Source organism: Salarias fasciatus, chromosome 12 (genome assembly GCF_902148845.1).
Source record: "Salarias fasciatus chromosome 12, fSalaFa1.1, whole genome shotgun sequence".
Classification (NCBI taxonomy): domain Eukaryota; kingdom Metazoa; phylum Chordata; class Actinopteri; order Blenniiformes; family Blenniidae; genus Salarias; species Salarias fasciatus.
The window spans coordinates 21,992,319-22,006,698 of record NC_043756.1 but is presented as its reverse complement, the minus strand read 5'-3'; the positions used below and the strand labels follow the sequence as shown (position 1 = coordinate 22,006,698).

The window sequence follows — 14,380 nt, the reverse complement described above, 5'->3', positions numbered from 1 at the left end:
AAGTTAAAGTGCAAAAACATTTCTTTAGGGTTAGGCTTTGTTGTGGTGTGGGTTAGGGTTAGGGTAAGGGTCAGGGTTAGGGGCTAGACATGAATGGGAGTCAATGGACGGTCCCCACAAGGATAGAAATACAAGACTGCGTGTGTGTGTGTGTGTGTGTGTGTGTGTGTGTGCGCTGTGTATTTTCCCCCTGCGTCCTGTTGAATTCAAATTTATTCTCTCAATTCCATCAAAATGAAACCATAGCTCAAACCTTAAACTGTCTAATCTGAGCATCAGAGCAGCGGCGCGGGAAGCGAGAGCAGCTATCTGGCCCACAGCTGCACAGGTTAAGTGGTAGTTTCGAATCAGTAAAGAGAAAAGTATGGGGGGGGGTGTATGAGACCCGGCGCAGATAATATCTGTCTGGATTTTAACAACAGAACAAAACACCGAGATGAAAGCCTGCACTTGATGGCCAGAATGATAAACGATGGTAATAACTCCCTTTATGGTTGTTGGGCCATAAAACAGTCACACTCCACTGTTTATTAAATCAGGCAGCAGCTGTCACTTCGACCTGGACTAGTTTGCCTGGTCTCCCTCAGACTGAAGCAGGACATCAGTTCCACAACACAAATTCGCAGTTTTGATTGTCCCACAAGACAGATTGAAAAGAAACTTTAATGATCTTGTCAAGAAACTTCACAGAATTAAATCAAAAGCAAAACAAGATTTCCCCAAAATTAACTAAACTGCCTTGAGCGCAATTTAAATGCCATAAATCTTTTTTTTTTTTTAAAGTGTGCAACTTTCTCCAAGATTCTTTTCATTTTTTTTCCTTCTTAGGTAAGAATTACACAACTTTTAAGAATAACTTCTGATCAACCACTCGAATCTTGTTATTCGCCACAACAGCCTCCCACTTGTTCACAAATTGCCATAGAAAAACCATCAGCCTAATAAATCCATTCTCAGACAACAACAGAGGCATTTGGGCTAACCTCCGCTTCTAAACACTCATATAAATTCATAATCATGACTCCAATCTCTGCGCCGCCTGGGGGGAGGCCGGGATGAGCACTCGTTACGACCAGTCGACGGCTGAATGGATGGAGGGGAGGGGCGGCGGCGTCTGGCTGCTCGGAGCCCAGTGTTGACATCGCCTCCCACCTGAATTATCATTAATGGCGGCGAGGCCAAAGACCTGATTAACATGGATGAGCTTTTTGTGGGCAGAGGAAAGCTTCCGCCGCATTTCTCACGCTCAAACACACACACACACACACACACACACACACACACACACACACACACACACACAGAGACACACATTATTTCACTGTTCTGACACACTCTGCTTTGTAAAGTCCACTTAACTACAGATTCAATCTTCAACCACTGCAACATGTGGAATCGATATTCCCGCAGGGGTCAGAGGTCGCCGGGCTAATGTGACAATGTGTGTGTTCAGGGTATCTCAGAGGATCGTCCGCATTGATTTCAACGCTCGCTTAATTTTCAGAGAACACTCAGGAGACTTTTTTTTCTTCTTCTGCACGGTGAAGGGTAGTAAACATGCCTGCAGCGTATAGATCAGTCCATGAAGGAAGCTGCAGCATCGTGGGACTCTACTTTTGAACTGTGTGATCAAAGCAAGAAGGACATCAGTCCCTTTGACGTCCTGCGTCTGGGAGGTACAGCAGCCACAATTTCCAAAAATGCTGTTACACATATTTTGATCCAACAGACTTTCCATCAGAACAGTTTAATCTGGTTTAAATCTGTACTGTTGAGTGTTAACTTTCCGGGCATAACTGTTGATCATATTGCCTGCATATAGCTTCCATTAAATACAGACATAAAGACAATATAAATTATTTCACAAAGGCCTGCATGGATATTAAATAACTTCCTAACTTTTTGAAGTTGCAGAAGTTCTCAAGTGTTACAACCAACCGACCAACAGATGTTCTATGTTATTCCACCATGGTCTCGCCCGCCACCCCAGTCTGAGCGGGCGTCTAATCCCATATTGGACAGCTGAAGCACAGTTCCAGTCAGTGGTGTAATCCTCGTTTTAAATCAGGCAACAGGGAGGACTGAACTGCAGGTAACTATAGAAGCAGGTTCAATCTCTGCCTCCAGATTAGCCATGGTTCCAGTCCCGTGAACCATCTCCAGCTCGCTCAGCCCGCGCCGACGCCTTGCACCCAGTGACAGCATTTGGAGCCAGCTGGAGAAACTGCAGCTCAGCTGGCGAGGATCGAGAATGGAAATGTCAACCAGGTTGCAAAGCTAGCCAGTTATAAGGCTGCGTTCATAAAAATTAAAAACCACAGAATGGCATTGGGTCTGGTTGAGATTACAACAGCTTTACCATTCAGACTGAATCCATTTAGGAGGGAAATAGAACACTTTTAAATGTTATTTCTTTGAATTTTCCTGAAAATAGATCAATATTAATGACTGTAAAAGGTTTACAAAGGGCACATTTTATTTACATTGTTTTATATATATAAATACGTAATGATCTTATGATAATCTCAGCTCAGGTCTCCACATTGCCACTCTTAATAAATTTGTTTTTAAAAATCTATCTTCTCTTTGAGATTTTCGCAAATTGCGACAGAGATCGGAGCTTCTTCTGAGCCAGTTTTGGCCCACAGACCTTATGTTTGACACCCCTGGTAGAAGCTGGAATTTCATCCCCAATGACCTGAATCTGTTCATTTTCAGATCTTGTGTAACCAAGATGAGTTGAGTGATAAAACACAAACACCCTGAAAACACAACTCCTCCTCCCAGCAGCAGTCAGTTGGAGGAGTAATAATAATAATAATAATATCGTTGGACGAGAAAAAAAAAAAAAAAACTCGAGGAACGAACAGATTGAAGGTGACCACATGCTGGCACAACTTTAAATATGAAGTCACTCTTAGCTATATTAAATTATAATGATTGCATTAGGTGGCGTTGAACAGTAAGTAGAGTGGATGCTCTCATGCAAAATTAAACGCTAACAATTGAGATTTGCTATATTAAAAATACAGCCCCCACACAAGGAAGTCAAAGCAATAAAAGGCCATACATTGTTAATGACTGAGATTGAAGTCTTTATTTTTTCTCTTCCGCACTTTTGAAGACAGACTCCATCCTCATTGCCATAAAGTGTGCGAACATTTATCGAAAGATATCAAAACTAAGAAAATGTAATCATTAATTTTGATGTTTTTTGAGAAATTATAAATGACTTTGGGTGAACTGATATTTGTTTTACTTTGATGCGTTTTCACTTCCAATAAATTGTAATATAAAAGTGGATTTTAATGTGAATTCCTTCAGGGTTGTCATGATAACAAACCGGTGAATACTGATGATAAATGTGAGCATGTAGCAAACTTGATACTTGTTATAATACAAAAAAAAATACTCAGAATGTAAGATTAAATCTACCTAATATTTACTCCCTTTCATATACTTCAATCAATTTTTGTGTTTCACATATGAATACAAATATGAACATTATTAGAATATAATTTTTTCCTGGATTTTCTTTTGTTTTATTAACCTATTAAATACCTGTAAAAAAAAAAAAAAAAAAAAAAAAAAAAAACATCTACACAGAAAAGTGACCTAAAATAACATACTAAATGGGAAGTGGATTTTTTTTTTGCGGGAAGGTTTGTCACAACATCAAAAATATGTCGTTTCAATGAGGGTGAATAGACACAAAAATGTGTCAAGGGTCCACAATGGGAGGGTTTTGATTATACACTGCATTTCTGCTTTCTTTCTTTTTTTATCTGTTATAATAGCTGATGAAATTTTTGAAAAAAGACCAAAAAGATACACTCGCTCCGTGGTTGGGCTCATGGGCATAAACACAGTAAAATTATGTGTGAAACTAACTGAGAAAACATAAAAAATGAGCATGAAGATGCAGTAAGTGCTAAAGTGATATTCAGGCCTTTGGTTTGAACAGAGATAATTACAATTAAAGTGTCATATTGTGTGCTGTGAGGATAGGGTAACCCTCTCACACATCCATCTGTATCTAAACCAAAAGAACTAAAACCAAAGATTTTAACCAACTTTGCTTCCTTCTTTTTTCTTTGCAGTTTCAATACTCTCAACAACAACATTAATGTTTGTGTGAAGTATTCAAAATGAAATGCTGCCAGTATTTATAGCTAAAATATGGTAAAAGCAGAAATCAGTTCTTTAAGCTCAGTTTTTAGTTTGCCATCGATACTTCAGTGAAGAGCATGAACTCAGTGATCCATTAGAGAGCAGAAAGTGAGCCATCACACAGTCCGGGGGTCCTCAAAGGGATCAAAGCAGTGGCCAGAATAACATGAATAAAGAGTATTTTAAGTGTTAGTCATGAAAGATACTCAAGTGTAGGGCCAGATGATTTACAAAGGGAATCAATTCGGTGAGCTAGCTATGTCACTTTTGAATGACGTTGCACTGATACATGCTTTTATGAGCATGTACATGGAGTTCTATGTAATGTTTGATGCAGATGCAGCATGACTCACTCTCAGACAGTCTCTAATACCAATATGTGCTTGACCCGACACAGAATTACCCACAAACCATCTTCAAAGCATCATCTCCCTCAACCTGCCGCTGTGACTTTAAAAACCTTCTGATTACTTTTTAAAGCCAGCCATAATTTCGCTCCTTCATACATGACTGACCTCCTTGAAATACACGCTCCCTCCAGTATTCTCACTTCTCCACTCCGTCTGCCCATCTGTCCCTGAGATCTGTAAACCGCTTCGCTTCCGGACCCTGGAAAAACACTCCCACGGGACGGCCACACGTTTGCTTCAAAAAAACGTCTGAAAACCCACCTGTTCACACTGGATCACCTTCATTTGGCCACAGTTTGGATGTACTTTGTACATAGTTTTAGTTTGTTGTGTAAATGGGGCCTTGGAAACCAGCTCACATCGCTTCTATTTTGTGGTCAGATACAATGATTGGAGGAGGAGGAAGATACATTTAGATTGCTAATAATCATGGACTAATGAAACAATCCGTTCTTCGGCTGGGTGGAAGAACTGTAAGTAAACAGGTGGTTTTGATGTTTTTTGATATGCCACACCAAACAGATGACACGCTGCGAATCTTCACCTTTTGTGGCATTCTACATTTGCTCATCACAAATTTATTGCAGTTCCCTTTGCAAGGCGGAGAAATCCAAATCCAATGGGAGAAAAGAAAAAAAAAAGGCATTTTGTGACTAAATTGGTAGATGTTACGGATGGGTGTGAAATAACACATTGACAAGTTCTCAACAGAAATGAATAATGAGAGGGGTGAGGAGAGAAAGAGAAGGAAACAGAGAGTGAAAAGGGGGATAGGGAAGGGGGAGAGAAATATATGATGTGTACAGCGGCACAGTGAAAGCAAACAGCTAAATTAGTCATGGAAGGGATGCAAATTTGCTTCCCCTGAGTGTTGCATGGTAGAATTACCCTGAGAGAGGCAGAGGGTGAATCATGCCAACCCTCGGCGCCATGTGATTTATTAGCAAACATCCAATTCAATAAGAAAGTGCTTAACGTTCAAAAAAAAAAATCTGTGAAAGTCTCATAAGGTGGCATTAACTATATATTACCATTTCTTCTGGCAGCGGGGAAGGCAAGACAAGAGGCTGTGGGAAAAAAAAAAAACCCCAAACATTCCCACTTTCCAGAAGGTTCTCGTGACGTGCCAAGTGGGACTGTGACAGACTGAAAACTCACTTGGCCTTTTCCGTGCACGCATGTTACTATTCATTAACATACACAACGAGGTCCATTAATTGACACTCCAGCCCACAGAGCCTCTTTGGTTTGAAAAGGGCACGAAGAGGGGGAAAGCATGGGGGAGGGGGGGTAGCGGTGGTGGTGGGGGGGGGGGGGGCATAGAGGTGCTGAAAAATCAAGTCAGAAGAGAGATAGGAGGTGTGCAACATAAGCAAGACAGAATTAACGCTGCACTTGTAACTGAAATTAAAGTGGCGCCGGGTGTACAGCGCACTTGTGCTTCAGGAGTATGGGAGCTACACCTTGAACAGTCATCTTGAAGAGAAATTCTGGGATGCTCTCGACTGATGTGAAATGTACCGGATCTGAAATGATCTGGGCATTAATTCTAATTGTCTCTCCCAACAGGGATGTCTAGAAATGTCAGTCTGAGTGACTAAGACCCAATTTACAGGACAACATTTCAAGTGAAAAGGTATTGAGTGTATTTCATTTTGGGGGAAGAAAATTTTAGAACATTTTAGAAATGATTTCATGCAGAAAACACTGAAAATTATGTTATCATTTTGGGCCACTAGGGGTGCTGTTGTTTTGCTATTGTGATGAAACCACACACACACACACACACACACACACAATATGCTATAAACATGAGCATTGGTGGGAACGCAACATTCGGGTCGACAGATGACCAAGTTGGATTGTGATTATAAGACTCTCAGCTGTTAAAATACCAAGTCCCAGGAGAACATGGACTCCAGACGTCGACATTGTTGTTATTGTCTATCTACTTGCAAATGTGCAGAAGAACTATCTATTACAGCCGTGGTGTGCATGCATATTAGTAGCGTTTCTAAAAAGTTGCCTACACAAGGACAGAACCAGATCGTTTTCAAAAGTTGTATTTTCAGTGGTTCCAAGCACCACGTAAACAGACAACAAAGCACAATGAAAGTTTGCATTTTCATATGAAAATATTGTGTAAACGGGGCCTAATTCATATGCGTTTGACTTAACTGGTCTACATTAAGGTACGATCATTTCAAATCCAAGATCAGTCACTGCTGCAGAAAAGCGTTTTTACCTCAGCTCCACTCTCACTTGAGACTTTTAGCAAATATTTCATTTGAATAGTTTTTAAACACGATGACATTATTGCATTTCAGTCGGATTATTTTGAAGGTCTAGGGAAGGGGAATCAGCTACAGTGGCAACAGACTAATCCTTGAAAGAGCCATTAAATGATGATTAGCAAATCGCTTGTGTGTGTGACTGTGTGTGTGTGTGTGTGCGTGTGTGTGTCAAAAAGGGGGTTCTGTTTGATTGATTCACTGATTTTCTGTGTGTGCGCGTGTGTGCGTTTCTGTTTGGTGGTGCTCAATGGGGTGGGTACAAATTGATGGACTGCAGAAACAGACTCTCACATTTCAAAGTCAAATTAATAAATGAAAGGGAAAGGATGGAGCCATTAAGAAGTTCTCACTTTACCAACATGACGTTAAACACAGAAATATGAAATATGTGCAGCTGGCAGTGTGTGACAGAGACATGAGCAAGGTGAGCCACATGGTAACATCACACAAGCAGCACTTCCTGGTATAAAATAGGTTTTATTCTGGATGTGATCAATGATGGATGGCGCATCGGGTGAGCGGTGACATGATGACTTTCTGACAGTGACACTCGGAGATGCTTCAGGCGTCACAACAAAACAAACACCGACGCCCTGGCTCCACATTGACACAGCGGCGGCACTCTTTAACCCTGGATGTGGCCGATCTCTGTTTGGAAAATGAGTCGCTCAAGCTGGATGTGTTGACTCTGAGCACATATTATTTAGGAGGTGAGCACCAGATCGAGTCTTCCATATTTAGCAGGAAGGGTTTTATATTGTCTTGTTCAATTTTTCTTGTCCCATTCAGTGCAACGAGAGCCAGGCTGGTGATTACTTGATTATGAGCGACTACTGGGTTGGTCTAATTCAGGGGTGTCAAACACATTTTAGTTTCAGGGCGACATACCACCCGGTTTTATCTTGAGTGGGACAAACCAGAAGAATGCTGCCATAATAACATTTAAACTAAAATTTGAATTTTACTGTAACACCAAGTATATTTGTGAAAGAGTCTATATTTGAGAAAAGATTTTTGTATAAGACGAGATCCTAATCAACAAGATAAGTTTGACCCTTGGAGCTAATGATAAAGTCCACAAGTATCCTTATTTTAGAAAGATAATTAGATAATTAGATAATTTAAGACTTTTACATCTAGCAATTTTATCCAGGCTTCAGCGCTCCAAAGTGCTGAGATTATTGAGATTTGAGATAATGCTGTTGAGTATTGTGATTGCAATGAGACTTGTGATAAACTGAGATGCTGTTGATGTTTTCCTTTTTTGGGGGAGTTTATTAAGTCCAGTAGGGTAATATCTGATTGAAACAATATGATGTGTCCGACTGCACCATTCATGGGAACAATAGAGCTCAGTGATTATTAAACATATACAGGACATAGATATTGTGAAAGTTGTTATCAGGATGGGGATGAATTTGCGGGATATAAAGCAGTCCTAAAGGACACAAAATCTATTTATCTTCAGATATTTTGGAAGAAAACACCTGAAATGGGTTAGCTCAGACTTCCATAACTGAAGAGCAACAAACTGTGGTCACGTTAAAACATCATGCACAGCTCACAATACTCAGCCTCCTTTACTATTAGAAGGTCACATTATTAATTCATGAAATGTTGCTCATGCTTCAGTGAATGTTAGCTAGTTAAACACTGCATCAAGCCTGCTTAAATCCTACTTTGGCAGTCTTGTAGTAATGAGTTCTGAAAGCAGAAGTTATTGATTGCGCTGGTGCGCTTCTGGCCTTCCTGAATAGATCAGTGGTCTATTATAAAGTGTGTGATGTTGCCTGACAACATATTCTTCAAGTCTAATGGACACGAGTTATAAAAGAGGTTTCAATTATATGTTCTGCTCAATATGGATTGCGAATTGATATCCTGAGTCACATGGACAGTGTTTGGCTAAAATAAGTCTATACAAAAGTATATATGTTATGCTGTACTTTGTTTCTGAAGAATAAACTTGCAGTAACATCAACGCATTTGAAATCAATGTTTCAGTGTAAAAGCACAGTCTAACCCTGTACATACATATCTATTGCCAGTGCACACTGTATGACTCAGACTCACTCATAACTAATGCATTAATTCCCCTAAACTCAGCAACATCACTTGAGCATATTTGTTCATGTTGGGCAGATGTGTCAAACATATCTTAGTTCAGGTTCCACATACATCTGAATTCCATCTTGAGTAGGCCAGATCAGTAAAATAGCACCACAATAACCTTTAAATGTAAACTTTAATGTGTTTCTTTGTTGTCATGCAAATCGTACGAAATGAAAATGTCTATATTTTTTGCAAAAAAAGCTATTTCTGAGTGAACTAAATTAAAATTTCTTCAGCTTTTGCCTTTGCACCTTCTACAAAGCACATTTTAGGAAAGCTGGCAAAGTTTGAAAAATACAAATATGAAGGCCTCCATTGCTGCGTCATGCTCGGCTGAATTCGATGGTAGTGGGTTCACCCAAGAAAAAAGAAAAGAAAAAGGATGTAAGACCTCTTGAAGGGCTTTCCAGCTAAAAGAAAGGACACAGTGTCATCTCGCAAATTACTTCACTTGCTACTAATAGGCAAGATTATGCTACTGGTTAAAGTCATGCCTGAAGGTCTATTTTTACATCACATCTATCAAGTGGAACCTGAGTCATTACCATAGGAACAGCTCAAAACCTCACAATACCGCCCAATGGATTCAAACACAGCTGCGTGAAAGTAATAAGAAAATATTAACTTACCGTTAAGAACTCTTAATGGAAAACAGACACTCTCAAAGTAAATTAGGTGTTCCGTGGTGTAATCGTACAGTACAGTAGATATTTGGCTCAAACACATCTTAGTTTCTTTAGTAATAGAGTTCTGTGTTGAAGCTTGATACCGAAAGAGGCAATAGTAACAAACTTTACACAGAATGGCAGTGAATCATTTTAGAAGGAAAATACATGTATGAGTGTCAACAGGCCTGTTTTTTTTATTTGTGGAGGGCATGTGACTGATCAGTAGTTATTTATCCAGTAGCGTCTTTGCAGATATTATCACTTAATTTTTTTTTCTCATAGAAAATAAGACCTTAACTTTGCAGATTAATACATGTCCTCTTATGAATTATATTATAATTTTGAACTACCCGAGAGGAACTATCTGGACAAAATAGTGCAAATTATAAAATTAACCTTAAATATTCTAATTAATAATGTTGATGGCATGTTCAATCTACAATACACCTGCAGGCTTCAATTCCTTGCCTGTGTGGAGATTGCACATTCTTCCTGGGCGCTATGGTTTCCTCCAAACACATGCAGATCAGCTGAATTGGCCGCAAGTGTATCTGTTTTCTCCATGATGGCCTAAAGTCAGTTGGGACTTGCAACCCAAAGTTGGATCAAGTGATACAGATGATGGAGTGCACACTGTTCACATTCGCTTCAGAACGGATCAGGAAGCTCATATTTGATATTTCGTCGATCTGAAAATGCAGCATTCAACAAATCAATGCTAATATTCATCATTCATTCACTAGCTCATTGTAATATGAAAAATATAATTCATAAACAAGTTCAAAGCTGTCAGTCCACCAATAAAGTGATTCAGCAAAAAGTATCTTCCAGAGCAGGCTACCTCCCTGACTGTATCCCACAATGAACTGACAGATGGGAAACAACTCATTTATGAGTCACTGCTTCGAACTGGTAAGAAGCATCTTAGACTAACCTGTAACTAAGAAGCATTGTGTATATATTGGGTGACCTACCTACATATATACATACTGTATGTTGCAGTAGTCCAAATAAGATCCAAACAGTGTCTCTAAAGAGGGTGTTCACTATTTCTTCACAGCCATCACAGATGTTCTGGAAGTGAAGGTTGGTTGTGATCTGCAACCTCCCTACAAGGTGCCACTAACTCCTACACGACTGCAAGCTTAAAACAACAGATGCGTCCCAATTAAACAACACGGCATGTTGTTTTGTTCATGACAATGACTAATTTTCTGACCTGAACATCATCTGTGCTACAAGCTACTGGAAATCTGGAGATGAAGTCAGCTTTAATTCCTCCTGAAATCGTTTGAATCTCGTGCCGCCGTATGATGCGACTGTGAGTCTGTAAAGCTTTCTGCTTTGTCACTCAGAAAAAGACAGCTGAAACTACCCAGCAAGAAGTGGTTGAAAGTGAAGAAAGTAAAATATCTTCATTGAGAGTCAGAGGACCAAATCAGTTCTTATCCACGTCGGAATATATTTGGACTTTAGCTTGACAGGTGGTGAGGAGGAAGACTCCAATTTCCTTGCACAGGTGAAAAGTTTGCTTTACTTATGCATTGCTGCTCACAGAATTGGCAGCTGTTTCGACTCAGAGTGAGACTTTTCTTGGTTTCATAGATAATACTGAGCACGTCTGTAAGGCGGCAATTTGCTCATTATTTCTGCGGAGGGATGGAAACCATCCCGTGGTTCACAGCGAGCTGAAAGCAAAACACATTATCACACAGACAAACACATTAAACGAAGAGGCACAGAGCCATAAAGCAGAAGATGAGGGTCCATGCGGGCAAGCCACAGTATTTGCTGAGTTTAGCCATCGAAAAAAGGCAGCAAGAAACAATTTTCAGACAATGATTATAGACACGTCAACTTCTGAAAGGCACCTTGTGCGGCTAATAATGAAAAGCCCTAAAATAGATGCTGTTGATGCATCAGAATGGCCACTCAAACGTCAACACAGACATCCTCATGAGGCCCTTATTCAAACCGGGGAAAGGCTCACTTTGAGGTGAACAGTGCAAACCACTACACCACCGAAATCCATTTAATTAAATGGGGAAAGAAAATAAAACTTTCATTAAGTTATTTCTTCCAAGAAGTTACCTTTCAAGTTCATAAAAAGTATCTGATTGGAAAAGTAACTTGCGCAAAATTGTATTGGCTACATTATCATGGCACATTAGCTGAGATGTCAGAGTTGGTAGGTCATGATTGATCACTCAGAGTTCACCTGAAGTTACGCACTTAAATAGTTTTAACAGCAAAACTCTTCAATTGTGCAAGAGGTTGCAGTTTTTCAGTAGCTATGACGAGAATGAGCTGAGATCATTTCCAACATGTAGACTGAAGCACATTTTTTTTTAATAAGGTGAACTAATGTTTATGTAATAGCTGTAAACCGAACAGTTCACCCAAGTAAAAAATTCATGATCACTTTAGTAATTGTAACTTTGTAATTAAGTTAAAAGGAGACAGTTAATTTCACATTGCATTCAAAGTGAGTGGTGTTACAGTAATGCAATACTGTTCGAGAAAGTTTCCAACACTGCAGTTAGGTTATCAGGATTTCTGCTACAGAGGCAGATTTCAGCTTCTCCCAGACAGTTTCTGTTGGCTTCAGGCAGTGGTGTAGGGATTCCTGAAAAAAACGGTTTCTTCTCGATTTTTGCCATCTTTAAAAACATCCTAGAAATTTCATTTTTTATAAACAGCGGCATTTAAGACTACTCTATTTAGAGAAAATACATCCACTGTATTTGTTCATTGTCACATATTTTTTGGTATAATTTGGTCTAGACCCTGGTCTACGCCACTGGGTTTAGGTTTTATGTGAACTTATTTGTTGATTTGTTGTACTGAAGACCTAAAAAATGTCTGTGATGCAAACTAATGATCACAGTTTAATCATGTTGAACCAGGAATTCAAAGATTCATCTTCATGTGAAAGAATTCAAATTGTACTGATGGATGGACTTCATTTAGCACCAGTGTGTGAGGTGTGTGCATGAACTGACTGCTGCCAGGAAAGGTGCTCGACCTCCACTGGAAGCAACTTTTTAGTGTCCTGCTCAAGTACACTTCAACACACAGACTGCGAAACTAGGGGGCCAAACCATAGATCTTTAGGTTGGAAGAAAACCCACTTTAATAGCTGAACTGCAGCCACTAGATTTTCGAAATGTTGACCTTCATGACATGTCTGCTGCTGTCAGGCAACACCGTATATTTAAGATGGCAATCAAGTATTGGTTCTTTGGGTGATGTGAGCATTGAAATATATGAAATATTGCACCTAATATGTATTTACCAAAATCACTAAGTTTTCAATGCATCCTTTTGGCAGGTTTTTGTACATTTTTATAGTTTAATTAACATACTTGAAACATTTCCATGGCAAAGCATGGCCAGGACCAATTATTCCATCCTCACAAATTGAAAAGTGACATATCTGTCAGGCAAAAAACGTACTGGAGTTCTCCACTAACAATGTTCACTGCGTAGTCTCGCATATACACAGTCTTGTTGGCGCAGTATTATGCAGTGATAATCAGACATTAGGCCATATCTCATTAAGATAAAGGGAGAAGAATGTCTCTTGGGGCCAAAGGGTAATCCCTGGTTATTGTGTCCTGGCCACAGTGCCAGGCAATTAAGCACAAGAAAATGAGAACCTAAGGGCAACTGCGGGCTTATTAAAATTTCAAGTTCAGTAATATGGTGCCATATATGTAAGGATCATGTTGAAAGCAGCTATATAGGAATGTAATTTGATTGAATTTCAGAAAATGAATTTGGAGTTGTCAGCACAAAAGAAATATTTTCTAACTAAGTCTTTACCCATAGACATTGGGGTAGACACTGGAAGAGGCATCTAGATGAAAGATTAAAGAAATGCAGAAATGGAGATACTTAAATTTGGGTCAGATGATAATAGAAGCAAACCTTGAATTAAAGCCAATTCTCCTATATAAAGAAAACAAGAACAAGTGCTTCATGCCAGAAGTGAAACGGCCAGCCGGATGCTTGCCAGCGCCATTCTCCAACCAATTATGATTTATTACGAGAGGTGCTTGGCTATCAGAGAAGCCAGCGGATCTGCCCTGCCTCAATGAGTTGCGACATTTCCAGGCACACACAGGTCATTGATTAGAGTGGCTCAACTCAGAGCCTGCAGTCTATCAGCGCTCGGGGACCGGTAATCAATTCTCTAATGCCGTTTGAGCTTTTTCACTGCCGCTGTGATCCACTCGTCACTGGGCGGATACATGGGAGCGCGCACCGACCGACATAGACGTGTAGAAGCAGACACACACGTCAAATACAACCCAGATGGCCGCCGCAAAAGCAAAAGACAACTCCTAAATATTAACTTACCAAGTGTAGCAGTGATAGGACACAGCCATGTAATGGCATTATGAAAATGACAGCTGCTCTCCTGAGGCAGACTCTGGTTCCTGATTACCTTGCGATGGTGGACCCTGTTTATGGCTAAATCCGATCAGCATAGCACCAGACGAAGGGATGGCTGGTCAGGAACTGAGCCCGAAGGACCCTTATCTCCACCGACAGGCTGTTAGCTCTTTATGGGCCATGATGCCCTCCAAGGGAATTAATCTGATTGGGATCTGGTGGAAGTTTTTGCCTGAATGAAACTGTTATAAAGACAGATGGTCCTAAACTTCCTTTTTAAAGCTACTTGGGTCAGATGAGATTGCATTTGGGGATCTTTAGCAGATCG

General features: G+C 40.0%; 1 protein-coding gene across 2 annotated transcripts in view; it reads right to left on the bottom strand.

Moving 5' to 3' along the window:
* LOC115397632 (kinase suppressor of Ras 2-like) overlaps positions 1-14,380 on the bottom strand; it is a 125,785-nt gene that overhangs the window by 79,172 nt on the left and 32,233 nt on the right. The gene's annotated exons all lie outside the window — the stretch shown is intronic.